At 41.5% G+C, this 25615-nt stretch overlaps 1 protein-coding gene across 6 annotated transcripts in view; it reads right to left on the minus strand.

The window, feature by feature from the left end:
- fbrsl1 (fibrosin-like 1) overlaps positions 1-25615 on the minus strand; it is a 272207-nt gene that overhangs the window by 245340 nt on the left and 1252 nt on the right. The window lies entirely within an intron of this gene.

Consider the following 25615-nt stretch of genomic DNA (forward strand, 5'->3'; position numbering starts at 1 on the left):
ATAACATATTTTTATGAGAAGTCTATAAATGAAGAAACGGTTTCAAACTTTAACTTTGACTTAATTGTATTGTGACTTATTGTATTGTGTCATTAATGATGAAACATAGTGTTGAGTATGATGGAACTCCCAATTAACCTCAAAGCCTGGTGGGGATCGTTATTGGAAATAAACTTGTTTATATATGCACTTATATTCCTATTATATCACATAACTTATTTATATGCAAAATGTTGCTCACGTGATGTTAATGGAAGTTTAGATTTAGTTTGGGCCTGTCCAGACCTGGCATTAAGATCCGATCTGGGCTATCCAATTGCAAGTGACCACCAGCTTTAGGTACGTGTGACCTGGCATTAACAGGCGTCTACAAATGCGCAATGAATACACAAAATCCCCGACATCGTCTGGGGCGCATTAGAATATTTTAACAGCTACTGTCTCTAATGGATCTCTACTGCTGCTCCAGAACCGAGAACAGCGTTGTTTTATGTGTGTGTGTCAAGACTTATTGATCTCTGCCATGATAGTTAGTTAGACCTGGACAAAACTCCAACCCTGGAAGTTTCCATACACACCGTTACATAGGACAGAGTATTTAAAAAGGCCCTCATCATGAACGAACGTCATCATGAAACTAACGGTGCATTATTATTTTCAGGTGATCATTTATAATAGCCATTTAAAATAGCCATATGTTTTTTTCTGAATAACTGAAGCAAAACTCTGTGACGTAGGAGCACCCCTGTTGAATACAGGCGGTCTTTAATGCAACTCAGGACACACTGCGTTCCCGCCACCAAAGGAATGTGGACACATGAGACCCAGACCACCTTCAAATGTGGTCAGAGATCGGATCTCTCATATGTGATCTCAGTGCAGATCTCATCGAATCTTAATGCAAAGTCTGAACAGGCCCTTAGTTTTATATGTCTATATGCAGACACAACTACAGCAACCGCATTGGAAAGCAGCGTTGCCTTGTTAACCATTAGCACCTGGCCATAGGAGGCTTTGTTGTCAGTTTTTTCACTGTAAATTGAACCAATAAGTAAAGAAATAGTTAGTAGTATAAATGATATGTGCACAGGTTGTATTATATATTCTATATTAATGCACACATACTGTACTTTATATAGTCATTTGTAAATTTGCCTGACTGTGCTGAGGCTAACTTCTCTAGATGAAAAGAGAGACAGATCCACAGTGGGTAAATGTGCAGCGTTGCCTTCAAAACCATCACACTGAGCTGTAACCCAACGCTTGACACTGGTGTTCACCCCGCACAGCATGGGTAACACAGGAAATCTCCACTCACTCCCTCCCCAGCATTCCCCTCCCCAGAGCTGCTCAGTTACAGAGCAGCAAAACTCTCCCGGGCCCTCGCTGTAGCAGCTAGCAGCGGACTGCAACGCTCAAATCCCAGTGGAGCGTGTGCACCCCTTGGCATTAGTAAACACAAACATGTTCATGAGTGCATGTACAAAATGTCCACAAGTAAGCACGCATGCATTCACATACCCAAACTGCTTAATACACATGTACGACGTCTGTGTGCGAGTGTGGAATCTCAGAGCACGGATATTCTGGCAGGAGCCAACACAGCACTTGCACAAACACACTTTCTACACCAAAACACATGTGGAGGGTAATGCGATTACATGGCTCTTTGACAAGAAAACACTTCCTAGCTCAGCTAAAACGCCAGCAGTGACGCAGGAACAGAAGGAGAAACACTCCCCTAAACAACAACAAACAGAAAAGAAACACGGCACAAGGTCAGACAAGTGTTCGTCACCTAAATTAAACAAGTCAAGCTGCAGAGCAAGGAGGCCACAGCAGCGGCGGTGGTTAAGAAAATATTCAATTTTATGCCTGCTGCCGCCATCCAAACTCATTCTGTCAGCCTCTGAGTCACATTATTTATAAGGCGAGGAGACAAACTATTGACCTCCCCTCTTCTCTCCATAGCATCCACTGACTGTGACACTGACAAGGACGCCTGGGGAAAGAACGCAAGAAGGGAGGGAGAGTACATGTAAGAGGAAGAAGAAAGTGGCAGAGGGGAGGAGAGAGGGGGAGGGGGAGAGAGAGAGAGAGAGAGAGAGAGAGAGAGAGAGAGAGAGAGAGAGAGAGAGAGAGAGAGGGAGAGAGAGAGAGATGAGGAATGTAACATCTTGTTAAGGCTTCTATGTCAGCAAATGATATATAAGAAAACCATTACATTTCATCTTTACATTCTGTTTGTGCATGCAGCATACGCACAGAGAAGGAGTGGGAAAACAGTTCATCCTGCATTTGGAAACTATTAGATTACTAATAGATTCTAATACCTCACAGGACTGAACTTGATTGACATCATTGGTTAATGCACAAACACAAAGACGCTCAAATAAGAGGAAACTATTTCATCTGGTTGTGATCCCATCCAATGCTGAAGCCATCCTTTAGGACTGCATAGCACTCAGTACGTCCACATCCACAGAGGTGAAGCTTAAATCTAATTCACTACATTCCTATCTCTTTTTTCATTTTTTTTAAAAAAATATATATTTTAAGCCGTTTTAATTACATGTTTTTCTTTGAATTGCCTTAGAATTATACACAAGAACTGAAAGTTAAAATACCGTCTGAACAAGCATGCCAGAATTACTTCAAATAAAATCATAAATCATAAAGTAAAATGACTCTATTTAAACTAATGTCAGTTAAAATACAGTCTATTAGTAAATATTTGATCAAAGAACGAGCACTCGACACTGTGAATCTCATGAATCACTAAATGCCAAATGTTAATATGTTTCCCACAACGTCTCTCTTTTTCAAGCACGCTTTAGCCAGCATAAAAAATATCAAGGTTTTAAAGTTCTCTGGTGCAAAAAGTTCACATTTGTGTTCACAACTGTTGAAATGAACATGAAAAGAGCCGTTCAACTTTCCACCTTTGCAGTGGAAAATGAGGTGATGAAAACAGGGCTGGAAAAAGTTGGTCAGACGTACACGGCAGAGATCGGTAAAGATACCATCTGCTACTGATCAAGTACAAGGACTGAAGATAGAAATGAGAACATCTGACAGAAAGTAAATTATAAAATCCACGTGGGGTCATTATAATCTACCAGGACTTTTAAATTATTATTAGTAATTATTATTTTTCTGCTCTTTATTAGTGTTTCAAATACACTGAGCTGATAAGCGATCTGTGCATTATGAGTTTAGTCCGTCCACAGCTTGATCACTGCTAAAGAGAAAGAGGAAGGGAAGTAAGGCCAAAAGGCCAAATCCCACTATGCTTGTCACAATCTTCCTGGTTGAAAACACACTTGTAATGTGTTATATTGAGTGTGGTCAAAGTCCAAACTCATTCTGCAAAGTGACATTTCTTATAGTGACAGTTGGCTACACACCACAGAGCAGGAACTAGATAGATGTGGAACAGTTCCCTGCCAAATTTTGGAATTAATCCAAAATAGTTCCTGATGGATGTTTCCTGTTACTTGGGGGCTTTTTTTTTATTTTTTGCTTCAGTGATTGAAAAAGCATCCATGCAGCAAATAACCCTTTGTATTGTTTTATAGTGACCTAGATCATTGTGAGATCCAGACTTTTTAGCGCTGTCAGTGAACTAGACAGACGCAAACTAGCCACCATCGTAACCACAGAAACCACAACCACCATGAGTTTAGAGAGTCATCCCATGCAAGGCTGAGCTCTTCTTCCAAACTAGCACCGCTCATTACCAAGAGAGCTCTGGAGCGTGGGAAACAAAAGCAGAGCCAACAACAATAGCAACATAAAAGTGGGTCCAGCCTCACTGACGCGCAAAACAGGCATGCAATAATGAGATAATGCTATTATCATAAGATATCCAAATGAAAATGTGCAGTAAAACCACAACTGAAAACAGAACCAAAGCCTTAAATTACCCAAAACCACCAAAGCTCCTGCTCTGATGAGTCACTGACAGCAGACTGCACACGCTCTCTCTGTCATGATCCCAGTTTTCAAACGTTCCAAATACACCAGACTGAAAGTGTATGAATGTGGATAACCTAAATCATAAAATATCTAGAATATTTATTAAAATAATGGAGCCACAGAAAACCAAAGCTGAAGTGTTTGAATATATTTCAGTCCGTTAAAACATCAGACAGCTCCAGTGACGAGTTGGAACAAGCTGACAGATAAACTATACGACGCAGACGGTGTGTAATAATACAATTTTTCAAACCCTATAATTAAGCGGCGCAAAAAGCATCTGCTTTCACTCTATGTATAAATCAGTGAGATATAGATGGAGATCATCAGTTTTGTGCCTTTTGAAATACTTGCTTACTCTGATGTGACCGAGCTCCGTGGCTTAAAGATGAAGCCAACGCAGGAGTGCCAAATATTGCTTGAAGCCTGAAGCTGACGAGATGCGAAAGTCAGTCCCGACAGACCTCGATGGTAAAATACCCAACTTTACAGCTGAACTAAACATGTTTACAGGCTGGTACATTAAAAAAAAATCTTTAAAGTTAATTCCCATTTTTATGCCTACTTCATGGGTGTTGAATTTTATATTACTCGTCCATTTAAATGATATCAAGGCTTGGAATTATGCATAATTTAGGGTGTGCCCTACCAAGTCGCTCGCTGTCTGCCTTGGCGTCAGCCGCCCAGCCGCAGCTATGATCAATCTCTTTACCCTTTCTCAAATTAGCTGGAAAGTAATGCCAAGATGGTGACAGGCAGAGCCACTGACATTGGGCTTCAAAACCACTCTTCAGAAAACCTATGGGTGACATCGTGGAGGGTTCGTACATTTTTGTATAAAGTCAACTGGTGAGAGGTATGTAATATACTGACAACACCATCACATAGTCATGTCATATTTATATTTCCACAGTTCTTATCAACACATACTGACCGACTCTACACTTCTCTACACTTTTTATGCAATTGGCTGCCGGGAATATACGTGCAGGTGTAGCGTACCTGTTAGATCTCTGCTGAGTGTTAATGACTGGCTGCTATAAAGCAAATTGTCCTTCAGGGATAATAAAGACTTACGCCAGGCTGTTCGGCGCTATCAGTGCTACTCTTCATCTCCCACATATCTGAGGAGGCGATCAGAGTAACAGCAGAATAAAGCAATATGACCCTTTTACCACATCACATCCACCAGCTAACTGTCCACTGAAACCTTTAAATAACAACCAGGGTTAGTGTCAGTACGATACCGTGAACTGTGACAACTTTAAAATCTTTACACAGAGGCAGGCTTTTATAAAAGAGGCTTTTATTTCATGTGCTTTTTCCATCTGGAATGTTGTAGAGGACACTGTCTTCTGTTAACCATTTAACAAGGTGTTATTCCCAACATGATAATTTACTTATATCTTTAGTGGTTCATATTTTTTTCTAGTTTATATCTGTATCCTGTTCTCTGCTGCTGTGATGACTAGAGCGAGGGTTGTTAAAGTTTCATCTACTCTAATGGACTATTACTTTATAATGTTATTCTCTGTAAGACACAATGTGACAGTTTTGAAAAGGGCAATACACATTGTTATTTTTATAATTAGTAATACCAAATGAAGTTCTGAGCATTGATTCAAGTAATAATGTTGCTTGATTAAAGCTTGGATTACTGGCATCATTTATTACCCTTAGTTGTCACCATTCACATAACCTGAATCATGGAAACTTAAAACTGTTGACTTTCCTGAGAGTATTATGATATACTGGGATATTGGGATTCAGGGTATTCAGTCAGAGGTTCCCATTGATAAAGAGTGGGTACACATTACACATTAATAATGCAATCAAACACAATAAACAGAATCGACCATTGGTAAATAACACTGACATGGCATAAATATTCCTTGCTGTAAGTAGAAACTTGAAAACTTGGTGTCATTGCCTCTTATTTTCAACCTGACTGAGTAGGCGGCAATGAAAATAACAAAAAGAGTAATGAATGCCATGGGACTCAATTAAGTGAATTAAGGGCTGCAATCTGAGCATACAGAGTATTTTACTCAACTGTTTGTTTTTTCTGTTATTAAATAACAAACTTGGTTAGGGTTTAAAAATCAAAAGACTTTTTCAGTTCTGAGAAACTTGTTCAGCATAAACTGAGAGCGCGCGAACATCAAAGCTTCGCGCTCTATGGCAATGCATTAGAGTTAAGACCTTTAATAAAAGAGGTGCAAGGTTAATCACAAGCAGACTGTAACCTGTAGCAGGCCTGGTTGGTAGAACCAATGCACGGATAGTATCAGCAGCATAAAAATGGATATTACCATGTTAAGTTGGGGAAAAGAAATAAAGTGTTGAGTAAAGAGCAGGGGGCCTGAAACGGATCCTTGTCGGACACCTTTATGAGCCATCCAAAAACTTTCGTACCCATGGTGATTTCTATAAATTCTTTATCCAAATATATATATATATATATTTTTTCTTTTTGGTTGAAAAAAAAAAGAAGAAAAAAAAAAAAAGAGTTACACTGTGTAAGGGGACTGGGATTGGGAGTATTACACATAACTGTTAGTTCCATTAGGTTCATTTACAAGTGAGTACGAGTGAGATGCAAGTTATATTTAGCTGACTTCCCCAGGAGTAAAATTTCCTTTGGCAGTGACACTTTTAATGTTACACATCTCATGGTTATTTTAAATAAGCTGGACAGTCTCCAATCATCTGCTAAACAGCATGGACATTATGTTAATATATTGTTGTGCAATCAAACCCAGATGACAAATAATAAACAAACACACTCTAATTATTCAGCCTTGGCAGAGGTTTGGTTGTCCACAGAGTAACTACTAGCTATTATTGCAATGCTTCTCCTCTACATCAGCATATTACATGGACTCTTCATAACTCCTCTGCTGGTATTTCTGTATAGGTATAATCTATTGTTATGGCCCCCTACAAGCTTGTAGAGCCTGATTAACTGCAATATAAGGAGACATTTCAGACGGGGGGGTGTAGTGGATAGTTGTTTCTCTGAAGCTGAGGTTCAACTACACAAACACACACAGATATGCATCCATAAACACACAAGGCCTTAGGTAAGAGCTATTTATTTTTCACACTCCTCGGCCATTTCACAGTGACATGTATGAACAAGCCGTGGAACTATCAGCAGACTCAGTACACACTAGTGCAGCATTCAGTCTTGGTGCTACAGGTGCTACAGTATTAGTTTACCAACTGACCACATATCCTGCTTGGTTTTGCTGGAGAAGATACATTTGTTTCTTAGAAGTGATTTATCTGTTAGAGCCAGACAGGAAAGGATTTTTCCTTCTCTTTTTCCTCCTCTTGTTGTAACACTACACCGTAAAGAGGAACAGGGAGGAAGCGAGGGATCAACAGTTCATCTTGTTTGAATAAATGTCTTCAGGCATCCACTTCCATTGAAGCCCCAGCTCAATGACTGCAGCGCTGCCTTGTATCTTTGCAGGTTCAGTCAGTGTGACCATTAACCAAGCCTCCACTAATGACTTGCCAGCGGAAGAAAAATCTGTTAACAAGGTTTTTTTTTTTTTTTTTTTCTCTCCCTTTATACTAGCAGTACATGAGAGTCAACATGTACGTGAGAGGCTGCATGTTTGTCCGCCTGCCTTTGTCTATGTGTGTGTGTGTGAGTGTGGACCACGCTGCAGTCAGGATGTCTGCTTTTAGCTGGTCGTTGCAGGCTGATTAACTTTGACAGGCTGCCTCTCAGACCCACCACAAACACAACCAGTAAAAAGAAACAGGCGGCATTTCCAAAGCAAGGGGGTTTGCACATGCAGCCATGGCTGGTTCCTGTCCAAATTTAGAGGACTTTAAAAAATTTAATCAGAAAACACCACGTTGACCAGTCCAACTGCAAGACTCCTAAACCAGGATTTCCTTGTTTCACGCTGCTTTCAAAAAGCCATGCCAAATTCCTGCACAACGAATCAGTAAAATGCCTGTATGTCTCACATCAACTGGAACTGAATTAGCGGATTTTGCATGTTCTTGGGTGTACTCAAAAGCAAGAGAAAAATGTACGACAAGATTCTATCAGCTACTTGTTAAAGCTGCTACTTTTTTGCCCAATGTCTTAATGTGATGAAATAGTTTTTTAAGATATGTTCATCAAGGGAATGGGCAAGAATACTAAGTGTTACCTGTTTGGCTAGTTACCAGATGTAAGATAAAATATATCACTGATGGAGGGCTGTGATTCTAACACGAGAACAGTGAAGTGCAGTGTACAGTGCGTATGGCAAAACAACTAAAACTGCCTGCTGCTGTGTTTCACAGGAATCTCCAAAGACATTGTAATGTAAGATGTTTATCTTGTTCAGCCACCCATGCTGGTATGTGTTTTTTTATTCTACAGCAGTGCAGAAACAATACTTACTGTAAACATCTTAATAGTCTAAAGGGATGGGGGTCTGAAAAGGACATTATGCATCAACAAAAAAGGTGTATCAGTCAGTGTTGTGCAACCTGACTCAGTATTTTCACTAGGGATGCACCGAATATTCGGCCACCAAAAAATTCGGCCGAAAATGGCCCAAAAGTGCATTTTCAGTTTTCGGCCAAAAGACTTTAATCACTGAAACAGCACGGCCCGAAACAGGATGTTTTGATGATGTAAGCAAAAACCACAGCCAGCACGGCATGTCTGCCGTGTGGACATATTTCAGTATATAAAATATTATATAAAGACCCACTGCTGGCGATTTGCAAAACGTGTTATACTGAAATTTCAAGAGGGGTGCATCTTGGTCTCCATTTTCAGTTTTCGGTTTCGGCCAAGAATTTTCATTTCGGTGCATCCCTAATTTTCACTCTCATTATGATGAGGTCACACAAATAACAGGGCATTTTTAATTTGAACAGGTGAGGTTAGACCATCTTCATCATACATTCATGCTAGTGGATTAAGAGACGTCTTCTACAGATGCTAGTGTGTCATAAGCAGATAAACGATAGCCTCCTGTTGTAGCAGTGTGATCATGGCTGGGGCCTGAGGCTTGACAAAACAGGTGCAGAAGCAGGTGATCTTCCAGCAGCAGTGGTAGTGATAGCTGAAGTCTGTGCTTTTTTCCCACCAACATGTTGTAAAGTAATATTTTGGCCACAGTGAGGTTGATTTGTAGATGCAGGAAAAGTAAAAGAGGAATTGTATTACAATTTAAGCATTTGCTTGCATCTTTTGAACTGATCGGTATGTTGTATGGGCTGTGAAAACTGATTAAAATGGACGAATAGCAAAACAGCACCTTCAGTATTTGGCCTTTGTATCTAACACAGGACGATACAGACATGGTGGTGTGTAGCAGTAACACTAGTAAATCTAAGTTCAGTGTGTTCCTTAGTTAAACCTTCAGATTTCGGTATTCAGGGTAAGAAAGGACAAAAGAGAATGTCCAAACAGCTCACTTAACAGAACCCACTAACTAAGGTTAAATGACCAAAGCCAGCACTCAAACAGGTTGCTTTTGTGAGCAAGTGCTTCTCTCTCCCCCTCTCTCTGTTCACCCTTACTTTCCTCGGCTCTGATGACAAGCTTTCACTTGTGCTTGCTTTGAACAGAAACGCCATTGTGCCGTCTACTGCAAACAATGCCTGCTGTTTTGCTGAAGGGGGTCAAGAACACACATTAGCTCACTTTGCCTCTTTTGTCTGTTATAGATGCCTGTCATAGATCTGGCTGCAAGGCCAGTCAGTACTGAACTGGGAAATGACATGATGTCAAGTGGGTAGTGCACCTGAGTAAGTCCTTTCCAGCTATAGAGGTGTTGACCTGCAGTTTAGACTTCCTATCACACTTTCTATAGCGCTTAAGGTAGACTGATTCATTTTGGTGTTGGTTTTACCACCTTCAAAACCCATATATGTCAGTTTGTAGCAGATGCTGATCTTTTTTGGAGATCCGTATGGGCATAACTATGGATATCCTTAACTAGGAATATCCGAACAAGTTTTTCTTGCCCCACTATCCAGTACTGATCTTTTAATATTCAGTGTCGGCCAATCCGATGTCTGATCTGATCTTAAGTAAACAAAATGTCCAAACAAAGGCTTTTCTTATCTTACTTGTATTACCCTAAATCACCACCTAGAGAAACTCTGTAACCCTCTCTGTAATGCTTTTTTTGTATCGAGTTGCTAGCACTGAATGACAATCTCCTACTACCACCTCGCAAAACATCCACATTGCATAATTTACAAATTTCGGTTTCCAGACTAAAGTGCTTCTCCACAGCACACATGTTTAGTCACAGGACAATAGTTCCTCTTCTTCCTTTTTGACTGCTTTGACACTAACAGACCAACATTAAAACATAATCGGAAGGAGGCGTTCTGATGCTACAGGGAAATGGTTTTGGTTCATGGCATACCTACAATAAATAACTAGAAAAGATTTTAAAAATGCCTGAATCGGATCCGATACCAATCTCATCCCTATCCTTAACGTTAACCTCTCGTTAGCTGCACAGGTAGGTGTCAACGGTAGTTGGCTAAAATGCATCAATACCACCAATACACACAAAAGAAGGTAAGCCATGTCAGGTTCAGGTTAGCTGTCCGTTAAATCTCTCTTTCAGCTCAAAACATTCAGGCGAAGTAAAACGAACCTATGAAAAGACTCCAGAAATATGTGCTGACCCACTGGAACAACATGTGTTGTTAGTAGCAGGTAGTATCATACGCTACAGTGATAGGACACTCCTGGAAAAGACATGGCATCAAAACAATGACTGCAACCGTAGCTGTAGCTGGGTACTCGGTATCAACAAGAATCCATATGCAATCACTTGTACTTGATCTGAGACAAAGTGGTATTGGGGCATCCCTAAACAAAACATATCTGCTTTTGGGCTGTATACCATTTGTACAAAACACTGTATAGGGAAGTCTTATACCACTGATAAAGCATTACAGGGTCTATTTGATGGCAGAGTAGACACGGTTGAATCTGCCCTTGGTTTAACATCCCTGCCTCAAGCTACAGAGGCTTGGAGAGGCCTCCAGAGGTATGTGACCCTCAGTTACATTTATTGGCTTCAGAACTGATAAAGGCAGTGCCACAGGCCACCAAATGACTGGCAGCTACCAGAAATAAAGTCTTGTTCAGCCAGTCATAAAATACTGCTTTATGCTTCAACAGAGAGTGAAAACAAGTGGTGTGGGCGTCATATAAACGAAGAGCTTCATGTTCAAATCACACATTTACTTCTTCAATATCATTTGAACAGATTTTGATATGGATTCGGAGATAAAGAGAAGTTAAACATACAGTATGATGATGATGTTGTGGCTGCTTGATGACTGACTGGAAGACTAGTTTCATAACTTCCCTGTTAACTGATTTACTAAACAGGCAGCAGACTGAGTGACAGAGTGACAAGCTGACGTGCATACTTACCGACTGATTGACTGACTTGCTGAGTAAACATATGGCTAACAAATTAACTGGATGCCCTGTGCTGGGTGGCACCACTTTGCACATGCACATAACGCACACGCACAGACAGACCCAACACACAAAAGCCTTTGGTGTAGCCTGTCATTGAGTGTAACCGTTTTCCACCTCTCACATTATTGTGCAAATTGAAACGCCAAGGAGATCCATTCATACACACACACAGAGCTAGTAGTGTGTGTGATGGGTGGGAGCTGTGTGGTTGTCTGTGTGTGTGTGGGGGGGGGTCTTGGCAGGCGGGGAAGGGGAAATATGATTATCCAGCGGGGAATTGTTTCATCAACACCTGGAGCAGATAAATGAAAATAGGAGGATTTATGCACTGAGAACAAGCTTACCTCTGCTGCCAGGAAACAATTAAGCGGGGAGCTGGAATACTACACCCCGTACTCTCTCTTTCTTTCTGCAGCACCATCAATTTTTCACCTTTTCTTGCTGCGTTTCTTTCCGTGTGTGTCTGCTCTCAGCACTCACTTCACGCCAGTGGCACATTTGAGGAACTGATGGTGAGCCTCGGGGAAGGCCGACCGGGAAGAGAGGGAAGGTATTCATTCCCACAATGTTTCTCATTAACGGGTCTGATAACAAAGTGTCTGTGAAGTGTTGCGATCTCATTTGACTCCGTGTTGTGGAAAGCGGTGGATGTTTGCCTCCCGCGAAGCTGCAGATAGGCAACAGTGCTTATCCCGCCAACCTGCTGCGACCTCTGTGAAGTGGAAATCTAAATGTAATCATAAAAATGCTGTGTGCCTCGGCCTTGGAAACTGTTATCATCCTTGTGTTTGGTATCAGCTTGAAGATTTTAAAGCCCTACTAGTAAGTTAGTCGTCATTGCTCATTTTTTGCTAGTGTCAGTTTATTCAGCGTGTGAAGCACTACTTATTACTTACGCTTACAGTTGTGGCTATTAATTATCTAATAATAATAGGTAAACTGGTCAGGCTACACATGATTTACAACAAAACAAATGCAGAACATTTCAAACAACATATGAGCACAGTTAGCCTGCTGTATTAAGCACAGTGTGGTAATCTTGTGGTCTTCCCTAACGATGAGGTCTGGCATTTAGTTTGGACATGACACTAAGCTTTGGCTCTCAATATTTGGCGAGCTGATGTGCAAAACTCTGACACAGACCTTTAATAAGGGTTGGGAATAATGATCAAGTCTCTGCTCAGTCCCAACCTGCATCCACCACACTGGTGTGGAATGATGAGAAATGATACCATGGTCTACTACATATGGTGTTTCTTTGTTCACCAAAACAGAAAAGAAGTAGAATATGCAACAGAAATGGTTTCAATTACTGCAGATGACGGCCCAGAAAAGCAATCATCCGCGTCCCTCCATCAATACAAACCCCAAATGGTTTCACTTTTAAGAATGATGAATTCCCTGGCCGTGTTTACATGATTACATTTGCAATATGTACTGTCTGCTCTTATAAGTGATGGACTGTCTAAGAGAGAAGACTGATATGAGCTTTTGAAGTTTAAGAGGCACATTCTGTGTTGATATTTAATATATGGAGATTTTGTGTTTCCCCAAATTCTAAAGCTGGGAAATCCTCTGCTCTTCATATTTAACTACTGTTAGTGTCTGAAACTATATTTGCATTAAACATACAATCTGTCTTCCATTAAAGGAAGCCTTGTTTAAAAGCATCCTAGTGCAGTTTTAATGGATTACACAATATACAGTGTAATGAAACAAACTGCAACATAACGGGCCGTGCCTACAAATCATATTGCAAGTATGGCTATGAATAGCATGGTATTTAAACTGCACACAACTTAAGCAGCTGCTACGAAGCCGAGAGACGAGGAATGCAAACAGTAGGTTGGCAGAGTTCTGTTTATGTTCTCTCACTCTCACACGCTGCCTGTTTTCTTTATTGACTCAACTACTGGCCTTGTGCTCATTCTCTGAGTGTATGTGTTTAATTTTGATCTCATTTCACACCTTGGGTGAAGCCCTGCCGGTTCGTCCTTTCCGATGGCCTGACAAAGCGACCTCTTTGAAATAAGCCTGTTGTAGCCTGTTTCCAAGGGGGGAGCAAATGCATTTTACTGCCTTTAATCTATGGGTAAGCCACATATGAATCAAAAGAAACGCACAAACAAACCAAAAGAAAAGACATGGACATTATGCATTATGTACAGTCCATACAGAGGGCAGGGACAAATGCTTTTCTTTGCCAAGATCTGCCTCACAGATCAATCTGGGTGACAGAACCTGTCTTGCCCTTTCCAGTTTTTCTTGTTGGTCTAACTACATATCCCAATAAATTTCAAATGCATTTATCCAGGGGAGCAGACATCTTAATCTGGTAGAGATTTCATAGCACAGATATCAACATCTGGGTATTGGAGTGGTGCTTGAACACAACCACATCTCCGTCAGCATTTTACAGAAATGTAACGTGAAAGTCTGAATCAGCCGCGCAGGTAGGTAGTGGTAGGTTAGCTGGGTGCTAAAGAAGGTCTTGCGGTGGCAGATTGATGTAACATATTCTACAACAGACAGTTCAAATGTCTGTCACACTGGTACTCAGTATTAGTCAGTACCCAAACATACAAACTGAAAAGAATATAGTGTTGTGCATCCAACATCTGAAGACACTGCAAGCGTTACTTAAGTTTAAGTTTAAGTTTATTGATATTTAGAGTGCAGTATCACCATAAGCATGGTCTCAAAACACTGTACACAGAGATACCCTATGAGCTCATGAGCAACCACATGAGTGTAATGTATGTGGAGTCATGGATTCAAATAACAATAAGTTAGAGTAATAAATTAAAATGAAGAAGAATAAAACAAGAAATAAAAGTTTCAGTAAAACAAATATAAAACAAGTATAAACAAATGTAAAACAAATGTAAAACAAATGTAAAACTAATGTAAAACAAATATACAACAAATGTAAAACCATTGTAAAAGAACCAATTCATGGGTTACAGGGTAGGCCATAGTGTTTTGAAAAGAGGAAGGTTTTTAGTTTGCTTTTAAAAATATTTGCGGAACTGGCTTCCCTAACATGCGATGGAAGACTATTCCACAAATATGGGGCTCTAAAAGCAAAGGAGCGCTGGCCTGCAGATTTGGTTTTTACCCTAGGAATTGTCAGGAGGCCCGCATCCAGAGATCGCAATGGGCGCGAGGGGGTGAAGGGGGTTACCAAGTCTGACACATATGAAGGTGCAAGTCCGTTTAGTGCTTTATAGGCTAAAAGAAGAATTTTAAAATCTGCTCGTGCAGGAATGGGTAGCCAGTGTAGTGAGATTAAAACAGGTGTTATGTGTGAACTTTTCCTTGTTTTTGTTAAAATTCTGGCTGCTGCATTTTGAATTAGCTGCAGAGATCTTAAAGTGCATGCAGGCAGGCCAGAAAATAATGCATTACAATAATCAAGTCTAGATGAGACAAATGCATGTACTAGAATTTCAGCATCCTTTAAGGATAGCATAGGCCTGATTTTTGCAATGTTGCTTAGATGGTAAAAAGCAATTTTGGAAATGTTTCTTATGTGGGGTTTAAATGTTAAAAATTGATCCAAGGTGACACCTAGACTTTTAACAGTTGTGCTCTCTGTTATAAAACAGTCATCGACACAGACTCTAAAATCCTCAGCGTGCTTCGTCTTCCGTGGTCTTATAACTAACAGCTCTGTTTTGTCAGTGTTTAACAATAAAAAGTTTCTGGACATCCATTTCTTTGTGTCTGCTATACAGGCCTCTAGGTTGTTGAGCTGAGTGGAGTCCTCTGTTTGTATAGGCACATAAAGCTGGGTGTCATCAGCATAGCAGTGAAACCTGACATTAAAGCTGCGTAGTATGTTACCAAGTGGGAGTAGATAAATACAGAACAAGATGGGGCCCAGTACTGACCCCTGTGGCACACCAAATCTTACATCCGCAAGCCTAGGAATTCATAAAGTAGAGTGTCTGGGCTGGCATCAGGTTGAACCTGATAAAGACTGATAACATCTACTGAAGCATTCAGAACCACAGGTTGACTGCCTCCTGAACAAAAGTATGAACGTTGTAGGGGCGGTTTGAGAAAGTTCTTATTGTTCATGCTATGTTTATATTTCTTAGACAATTTAGATTTTCCACGCCAAGTGAACACAGTATGTAATCCAGAGGGGTTTATATTTCGGCTACGATTTAATCTTGGCAGGATGAAAATGCCTCTAAAACAGTGTGTAAACCACAAAACACTTTCAGAAGAAATCCCCGTATGTACTGCCTCCACATCTACGGAGAAGAAGTCATTCTGATGGACAAATCAGAGAAGTAGCAAACTCAAACTGTGAGCAAGGCCACTTAGATTTCTTTTTCAGCTTCTTAAAAAGATAATTTAAGCACGTACTGGACGGTTCTGCCTAAAACGGGAATTAACTTTTTAGCTTGCACTGATGACTCAACCAACAAGTTCCATACCCTTCTAAGCTGTGCAGGTGCTTCAGCTGTCTAACATTTTCACGCATATAACCCATCACTTTCCACTGTGAAGTGAATGCAGCTAAGTGGAGCAGGGTGAGAAACACAGATCTCACCATGACTCTTGAAAACTGCGCCGTAGCTTTCACATTAAAGTGGTTAACAATGGGCAGTAAACGGGCAATAATCGACTAGATGCAGTGACAAACTATTCTCCCTTCACTTACAGTATGTCAGCTATGACAAACTCCTCCATAGACTCCACCTGCCAAACACTGATTCAGACTCCATGAGCAAAGTGTGGATGGGCGACAAGGTGCTTCATTTTGACAGGAAAACTGAATGTGGCAGCTCAGCCCAGAGTTGTCAGGCAAATGTCATCCAGACAGTGAATGGAGCAGAAGTGGCAATGGGAAAGAGAGAAATTCCACATTGCATAACCAACCTCTTATCTAAGCTCTATTATCTTGGCCACGGCTTGTTATATGGCTGCCAAAGCTATCACACGAAACACTGAAGCAACAGTCCTCGCTTGGCTTTGCCTGCACCCACACAGAAACACGCAGACACAGAGAAAAGGCTAAACACCGCAAATACAATCAACAGACCAACAAACAATGAGCTGTAATAAATTGCAGCCTAGCATATCACTGTATCTTATTTCAGACGGGGAGCTGAGTTCTGAGCAATTATTGTCAGCATCACTTGGCCTATAAAGACTATTCCCCTCAGAGCTGGTGTTGGTAGCGAGTGTTGGTAGCAGAAGAGCATGCCGACAACTGTTAACGCTAATTGCTTTCACACCAAGAGCGATCTATTAAGAAAACATGCAGCAAGACTCTGCGCAATGTCACGACTGTGTGAGTCATGCCTTTGAAAATGAGGCTCTCCTTAAAAAACATGACCACATGGACTGGAGGCTGATTTGTAGTCTGCACACTGTTTCTGATGACTTCAGATGTGCGCCAGCATTGCCATGATACAGAACAATCTGTGGGAGTACAAAATACCTAAATTGTGTTACCCAAACTGGGAGTTTGAATAATGTCTCGTGACGTTTATACCTGACAACAGTCTTGATTTTCACGAGTTACTCCAGTATTTCAAGTCCGTTTCCCCATACTCTCAGTGAATAATCACAGTACATAGATCGGTAAGTTACCCAAGCTGCCAGACTGTCGATGAAGCACTAAATAAATCCACACATTACATGCAATTTGAAACCACAACCTGGCAACCCACAACCCAGTTCAAGGGGCGTGTGCACAGCTGCTGAATGCTAGCTTAGCTGTATTCAAAATGTCAGGGCAGGGCAGCATTCCACCTGAAAAACCCAAATACACCTGCAAATGTAATCACAGTGAAACTGAATGGTTTCCACCTATAGCTTTCCAGGGCAGTGGCCTGCCTTTTGTTAAAAAAAAAAAATGACCTCAGCCAAGGTATCGACCTTAGTCCTCAGAAGAACAGACAGAGGCAGACTATCACAATGTCTTTGAGGCGGAACTCATGATCAGTATCACCCCCCACCAACGACAACAACGAAAAAAGTCTGTAGTTTAAAGGTGAAATGCTGCCAGGTATGTTGATGTAGTGGAGACAAATGGTACTTTTCGGTTCTTTTCTAGGGGTGAGAGATTCATGCACTAATACAATGGGGAGTGCCACTAAATTATAATTATATATTGAAGAAATTAATTAATTTATTCATTCATCTTCTGTAACCGCTTGTCCTGTGAAGGGTCGCGGGGGGCTGGAGCCTATCCCAGCTGTCATCGGGCGAGAGGTGGGGTACACCCTGGACAGGTCACCAGTCTATTCCAGGGCTAACACAGAGGGACAGACAACCATTCACAGTCACATGCACACCTATGGCTGAAGGAATTTATATTCGATATGTTATATTCAAGGTAAAACTAATTGCTTTTGACTGAAAGACAAAGATGTATCCAGTATTGAACATGATTTTACAGAAGCAAGCAGGTGCAGAGAGGCTGTAGTGATTTTATTATCAGAGTGGCGCTGTCTGACACAAACCCTGCTGGCATATTCAGTAACTGTTACAGGAAGACTGTAAATATCTACAAATTTCTATTTTTTGCAGGAAAGCATTGTTGAAATTACTAGTAATACTTTCCCTGACAAGCACACAACTCAGTAAGGCCAGTCAACAGACCTTCGTGCTGAATGGAAGTCTCCAAGGCTGGAGAGATGACCTCCACATGCGCACAAACAAAATGTTGAAAAACGGATTCAAGTGATCTGAAAGCAGATTCAAGCCAGGCTTTCAGAGCTTTCTCTTTGCTCTCTGCCAGCGAAGGACAAGGCAGAAAAGGAAAACAGCCATTATTTAATGAGCCACTTAAAGAGTGCCCTCTCTATTTAGGCTTCATTATTTTTATTGTAAATCCTTCACAGCCCTCGTCTGCTAGTCATTCATTCAGAGCTTCTGCGGCCAAGTACGTCATTATATATTAACCTAAATCACAGGGCTGGAAAATGCCTCGGCTGAGAGACAAATATGATGACTACGAAGTTATCTCAAAATAATGTTCTTTTTCTTAAACTGCCTCAAATGAAATATCTTTTGTTAACATTGTTTAATAACATGCATTAATCAAACAGTTGAGAAACTGGAGAGGGGTTGTGAAAGGCAAAAAACAGGGGGACAAATCAGCGCAGGATAATTACCGGGGAAACCTAACAGTGCAGCTCCTAATCCATCGCAGGCTCACAGACAGCATCTTAATCACAGCATAATTACATACTGTCATTCACCACAATGAAAACACTGAGACAGGGAGATGGAAGACGGCTCAGGACGGCAGGCAGGAAATGGATATACAAGCTACCCACGTGCTTTTATGTGCCACTTAATGTGTGTCAGCTATGTTGTACTGTGTCTGCGTTCCAGCTATTCCTCGCCACGAGACCTACTTGAAAACAAAGAGGCTCTTATTTTTGAGGTTTTGTAATGCTTATACGTTCAGACTGAAGTAGCACCTCCAAACAGACAACTGACACGGCTGCAGCAAGGAGTCTTCTCTTGTAAACAAGCAAACTGAATTAAAGTTTGAGTTTCTTACTAAAATACACAGTGTGTATCCTTTAACGTAATGAATATCCTGTCATACATGAGCTAATTTTTTGAGTAGAAACACCAGAGACATCCATGTTTGGTAGCTAGATGTCTCCTTCCCTGGTTTTACTGGATCACCGCCGCACAACCAACCGATTCATTGTCTGCATGCTGGTGCAAGTGCTCATAAGAGGACTCGCCCATCTCTGTGCAAGCGTCTAATTCAGACAAAGCTGCTCATAAATCAGTGCCCAATAGAAAAGCTAGTAGTCAGGAACTCTACATAGGAATTTTAAACCAGCTTACCTAGTCTATCTATCTATAGCTTTTATTTCCTTCTATTATCTCTTTTCCACCAAGATGGTTTGAGGGCCATGTTTTGAAATCAAAGAGACCGGCCAGGTAAACTGGTTTGAGAGCGGCATCAATGCTTTGCTGGTATAGAATCAAGAAAGAAAGGGGTTATTGTGAACCAAACTTGTGACAGTCATTTTAATAAACACCAAGCCAGCGCAGCAACTAGTATGCCTGACCTAAAGAACGAAGAATAAACCAAATCTACATTTTGGTAAACTCACTGGTTTCTTCAAATTGAATAAGGTAAATTAAGGTTTAAAACTGGGCAACTTTGACTTATCTCATTAAAACAAGGCACGGGGAAAAAGTATCCAAGTATCAAATCTGGGACAGAATCTAAAAATTAAACGATTGGTGAAGTTTTTGTCATCAATTTGTCTTTTCATCTTCAGTCTTTTTAAATAAATTTGCCAAAATAGAGATGACTGATCCAGTGAACTGACTGGACTTACATCAGAGGGAAAATGCGACAGGCATTTTCACTTTTTTGTGGTGCCGCATAAACATATGTGCTGCATATGTTGTCGTCTAAGCTGCCCTCCGACTAGTTTTTTTCTCCAGTTGCCTTTTGGTATGTGTCACCAAAGTCCTACATAACTGTATACAAGTGAACCTTGGCAGTAACAGAGGCAAGGGATTGCCCTGCTTTCAGATCCACATCATGACACATCCACAACACATATCCAACCTTCCACGGGTGGATATATTTAGGTCATGGGTCGATGGCTTGGACAGATGCACAGTAGAGGTTGAGTGCCGTGCTCATGTGTGTGCATGAGAGAGAGAGAGAGAGAGAGAGGGAGAGCTTGTGGATGTGACCATGCATTTATCAGCCACGCTGTCACCTGCAGTGGGTGACAGTTAGAGAGAGCCAGGGCCGGGGGGACGTCCCACTGGCATTAAGAAGGCTCTCTCCGTGGGATGCGTCAGCCAATGAGCAGCGGAGCCTCAGGGGGCTGCCTTGTTAATTAAAGCTGGAGTTGTTTGTCAGTGCAGGCATATGATGCAGAGAACTATCACCGTCGGGGGAAAGTGAAAACAAAAAGCAAGATTGCTGCAAGCCCTGCAACAAATCTGTGGCCTCACCATGGGAGCAAGACGTCTTACTTCGGCAGAGAGTGCTGCGGCTTCAAGTGTCGGTGTCAGTTTGCACTTGTTACTCAAGTGGCAATCAGCCGAGAAGCAACCACAGCTGACCACGAAGAAAACACGTGGAACATGAGATTTTCAGATTGTTTAAAGTTGAAAGCATCAGCACAAGCTCGGTACGTCTCTGCACAGGTGCTGCCACATCAGGATATATATTTAGTTTGACTTGAAATGTCACCATTTAAGTGTAAGCTGTAAAACTACACTGGTTACAAAAGTGTCCATGCTTCTTACTGATGCTCATAGTCACTTTTATTCTGCCTTGCAGTACGGAACACAGTGACAACTAGAAGACAAGTAAATCATTTCAGGCATGAAAGTTTAAACAACAAACGAAATGAAAGTCATGTGCCACAAGTATGAAAGGAAGTACAAAAGTCTGCAGTTTGTTTTATCTAAACTTCTGGTTAAAAGGTCATGCCACTAATAAGGTCACGAAGAATAAAAACGTCTTCATCATCAGGAATTAGACAAAGACAGCATAAAACTCTACAGACACAGTTGCCAGCTTTATACTTATATTGCACAAGAAAAGCATAGTTAAACAATCATGGAAGAAATTAACCTCCGGCATTGCCGTGGCAACGTATTTAGTGGTCTCCATGTAGCGCTGTCATCCCCGTCAGCTACAAGCTGTACTTACGACTGCTAATACGCATTACGTGATATTATCTGAGTACAAACAATGAGAAAGATGTGTAGATAGTTTAGAGGAATATCAATCTGCTTCTCAGTTTGAGGACTTGATCGCAGCACTTGATGAAATATAATGACACATACTTGTAACTGCAAAGTTGCTGGCTTAGATCCATGCACCAGCTGGCAAAATACAGGCGGAGAAAGTGAAGCAGCAACTCACAGCTTCCCTAACAACTACTGTCAAGCTCCCCCAGGGCACGGGACTTAATTTCCCCATATTGCACTAGTAGAGCTGCTCAGCAGCCAACAGCAGATGATGATTAGTGAGTAAAGCTGTAGGAAACTGAGCCACGCATAAAAAGAGCAAGCAGAACATTCCTGGGTAAATAAAAAAGCCAGACTCTCATCAAGGACTGCGACACTGCATATGAACCCATTTTTTTTGGACAGAATCTCTGACCTTTCTGCCTCCTGCCCTTGACACTGTTGTAATATCACTAAATCAAATAAACCTAAATCCCCATTAGAGCGAATTTAGAAACTCATGCTGTGGAACGAAAACCCCAAACAAATCTGTAAATTCGTGTAAAATCAGATGAACAGAAGGATTGTGGATTAACGAAAGGGGATTTGCCACTCCGACGTCACTCACGGAGCAAATGGACCAAATCAAACATCTTATTAATACTGTGACAGATGGATAATTGTGTCATTTTATTATCTGCTCACTTGTTCGATACCCACAGGGAGGCGTCTGGAGGGTTTAAGCCACAGCGGGTAATTGTTTTATAGCGCTGCTGTCAGGTGAAAACCTTCTGTCTCCAAGAAATTGGCCTTTTGGCGATTGAAAGAAGTCTCAGATGGGAATACGGTCTTTATTCTCTTTAGTCTGCTTGACAATTACACCATCTCAGTGCCATCTCTAAAAGAATAGCAAAACATTTTCCCCCGCAATATGAATAATCATTTAATTTTTCACAAAAGAAACATTTAAAACTACTGGAACTGGATGTACCAGGTTTTTGTTTTCTCCTCCCAAAGCCCACAGCGGCAGATTGACTGCGCTTGAATCATCGCTGAATCATTCCTAACATTTTTCTAATCACGATAAGGTGCCAGTGACAAAGCAGCACGGCTGTGTTTGTACAGTCGATTTGCACAGGTAAGTAAGCGGCTTTCCTACGAGAAACGAGGGGATTCAAAGCAAATAAACACGCCGTAATCAAATGCGGCTGTGGCTGCAAATTGCTTTCGGCTGTAATGAAACAGGTTACAGGGAGCAGGCGAGACCACTGTACAGCCTAAGCCTTCATCAAGGGATCGTGATCCTATCAGCGCAGAGCTGGAATATCAACAACAACAGCCATCTGAGTGTGTTTAGAGTCACAGTGCTCTGGGAGACACCCGCGACCTCGGCCTCTTTTGAACAGACAGTAGCAGTTGTGCACTAAAACAGGACAATCAAATGACGATTACAGTCACCCCAAGGTGACAAGGGGACTTCATGAAATATCCTGAAGTGCTTTAGCAAAGTGAAAAAGGATTACAGAAAGATTAAAAGAAATAAGATTAAAGATGAGTAAATATTGGCATGTTGGCCATATGGGCTCACTGAACCCAGGCAGGATGGGATATTAATGTTGGCAGAATGCTAATGAGATAGCAGCCTGACACAAACACAACCGCGCTGGCCATCAGTCACCTTAAAGAGGTCAGGGGGACCACACGCACTCGCTCCACCGAGGATGCGTCGGCTCATCGGAGCATGACGCAATAGGTCAGAGCTATTCCCTGGCTGCTGTGTCCCCCTCATAACTGATGAGTAATTAGCACAGGTAGCGCAGGTCACGAGCTCCACTCAAGCAAACGGTAAGTAGGTGAAAGCATGAGTCACGACCAGTGATGCGATGTTTCCAGTGGGTGCGTTCTCCAAAGAGGCTACTTCAGTCACAGTGATACAGCCTATCAACCGCAGACAAATGTGATTATTGTTGTCACTTACAGTACACAGTATAAGAAATTAGTTTAAAGCCAAGACGCTCATTTAATTTACCACATGCCTAGAAATTGTGGGGCAAAGAAAACAAACAAACAAAAAAAATAAACTATTCATGCACATCTCCTCATGTAATTGTACCAGATGCACTAACATCATTTAATAAGTGCAGTCCATTGCAATGCCAATCAGACCAATTACAAATAAGTAGCTGCCATATGAGTATCATTTCACAAAAAAGCTGCATCATGCCTCATTTGCTTAGCCTGGAAACATTAAGCTTCTATGCAGAGCACACTGTTTTTTTGTGGTCCGGAACTATTATTGCAAGTTCATGTGTACAACAAAAATTGGATAATCATGTTACTTCACTTCACCCTCTCCAATGCAAAATTTGTAAAGAGAGAAAGAGAAACCTTTTAAACACAGCATATGTGTAACTAAAATGACCTATAACCTACAGAGAGAATGTTCCTAGAAGTCATTAGGACTGGACATTGCGTTGGTGGCAGCGGAGACACCAGCATGCTGGCACAAGACACCGCTGAGAAGTACTTTGCCACTATGACATCTTCAAAGTCTTTTGCAGTCAGCAGCTGTCAGAAAAGGCGGTCATGCAGCACAAAGGGCAGGAATACTAACACGTACAACATCACAGAGCACCGCTGCACTCGTGCAAATCAAGAGGAATGGGGGGGGGGGGGGCACAGACATTTGATGCACATTTCATTGCATGTAACAAGTTTATCTTGGTGAAGCACTACTGTAGCATAACTGTGGTAGCATATGAGGGGTTTAGCCTACTAGTTTACATTATTAGGATTTTAATCTTTAGTAGCTACAAACTACACCGATCAGCCACAACATTAGAAAAACCACTGACAGGAGAAATTTTGGACGTGGCATTCATGTGGATGTTACTGAGACGTGTACCACCAACCCAGACCTGACCTGTGTTGACCTGGCCTCCAAATTCACTGGAACCCAAACTGATCTAGTATCTGTAGGATGATCCACAGAGGACCCACCCCTCAACCCATAGGACCCAAAGGCCCCCACTAACAACATTCTGTTACCGGACACCACAGGACACCCTAAGAAGGCCCATGTCCATTCTCTGATGACTCACAACTGTTTTGGAGGCACAAGGGAGAACTACACAATATTAGGCAGGTGGTCATAATGTTATGCCTGATGGGCGTAAATCCATATTAGTTGTATGATGTTTCTTCTTGGGATCATTTTCTGCACACCTGTTTCCTCATTCCACTGCTACATTATCTGCTCTCACATCCGCTCTGAGCACCACAAAGGGCCAAGCTCATATAATATAATCACTGATAACGCCGGACAAGTTAAACTTGTTAACAGACGCGAGGTCACGAATTAGTAATCAGACCAAACAAGTGAAAGAATACTTTTAACCAGGGTGGACGACTGGTTCAGATTTCATGCTGCAAATCTGCATTCTATCATTATTGTGACTAAGCACTACGGAGGAGGCAAGAGTCAATCATGACTGATTATTCCCATCGTTAAGCCTACATGGGAGGTTGTGACTGAACTGTGGTATGATCCATGGACTTTAAAAGGAGGTCATCATCTTAAAATATACGGATCTCAGTGGATAGCTATGTATATTAAAGGTAGTGACTTCAGCTGCTGTAGCACTATCAGAATGAGCCATGAAAAAAAAAAAAAAAAACAAGGATTCCTGCGTTGTCAGCCTGCCTAACATCCCACAGGGAGCGATGTTTTATTTGTCATTTGGAACGTAATGAGATAAAGGAGATAAATAAAAGCGGATGTCACAAGAGATCCTCCTTTCTCTCTTAAATCACTCCTCTGACATCTGACATACTGCACGGCAATGACAGGAACAGACTTATCAGCACGTGGTGATGAATGGTGCAGCAGACACTTTATCAAAGAGCAGAATGTCAGGAGTGCGCCGAGAACTCACAGTGAATCAGAGTATAACACAACACAAACCAGGGGCGTTAATGACACCACGGCACCTGTTTATTTTTCTCAACAAACTGCACTTGTGCGCTGCCAGGGATTCACTTTTCATTCACAGAGAAGTGAACTTCTGACACTGAGCAGACAGAGAGATGTGTGCTGCGGTAGCTGTCAACCACTTTCATGACAGGGCTTCCAAACAGGCACAACACAGATATGGTGCCTTGGTAAAAGGATATATTAAAGTGTGCACATGTCAACAACCCTGTATGATGAGAATCAAACCACAGGTTGACACCTTGGGAGGGGATGATGGAGATGGGTAACCTCTGAGACCCTCAGACGATTAGAAGACTCATGTGGTCTCTAATTAGCATCATTTCAACTAAATTAGTGACAAATTAGACAAGTCCTCACTTTGCGTGGGGGTGAGTGGGGGGCCTCAAGGACCCCCACTTTGACAACCACTCCACGCATGAAGAAGAATGCAGACACACACAAACACACAAACAGGTAATGATCGCTCT

Source organism: Chelon labrosus (assembly GCF_963514085.1).
Source record: "Chelon labrosus genome assembly, chromosome: 9".
Classification (NCBI taxonomy): Eukaryota; Metazoa; Chordata; class Actinopteri; order Mugiliformes; family Mugilidae; genus Chelon; species Chelon labrosus.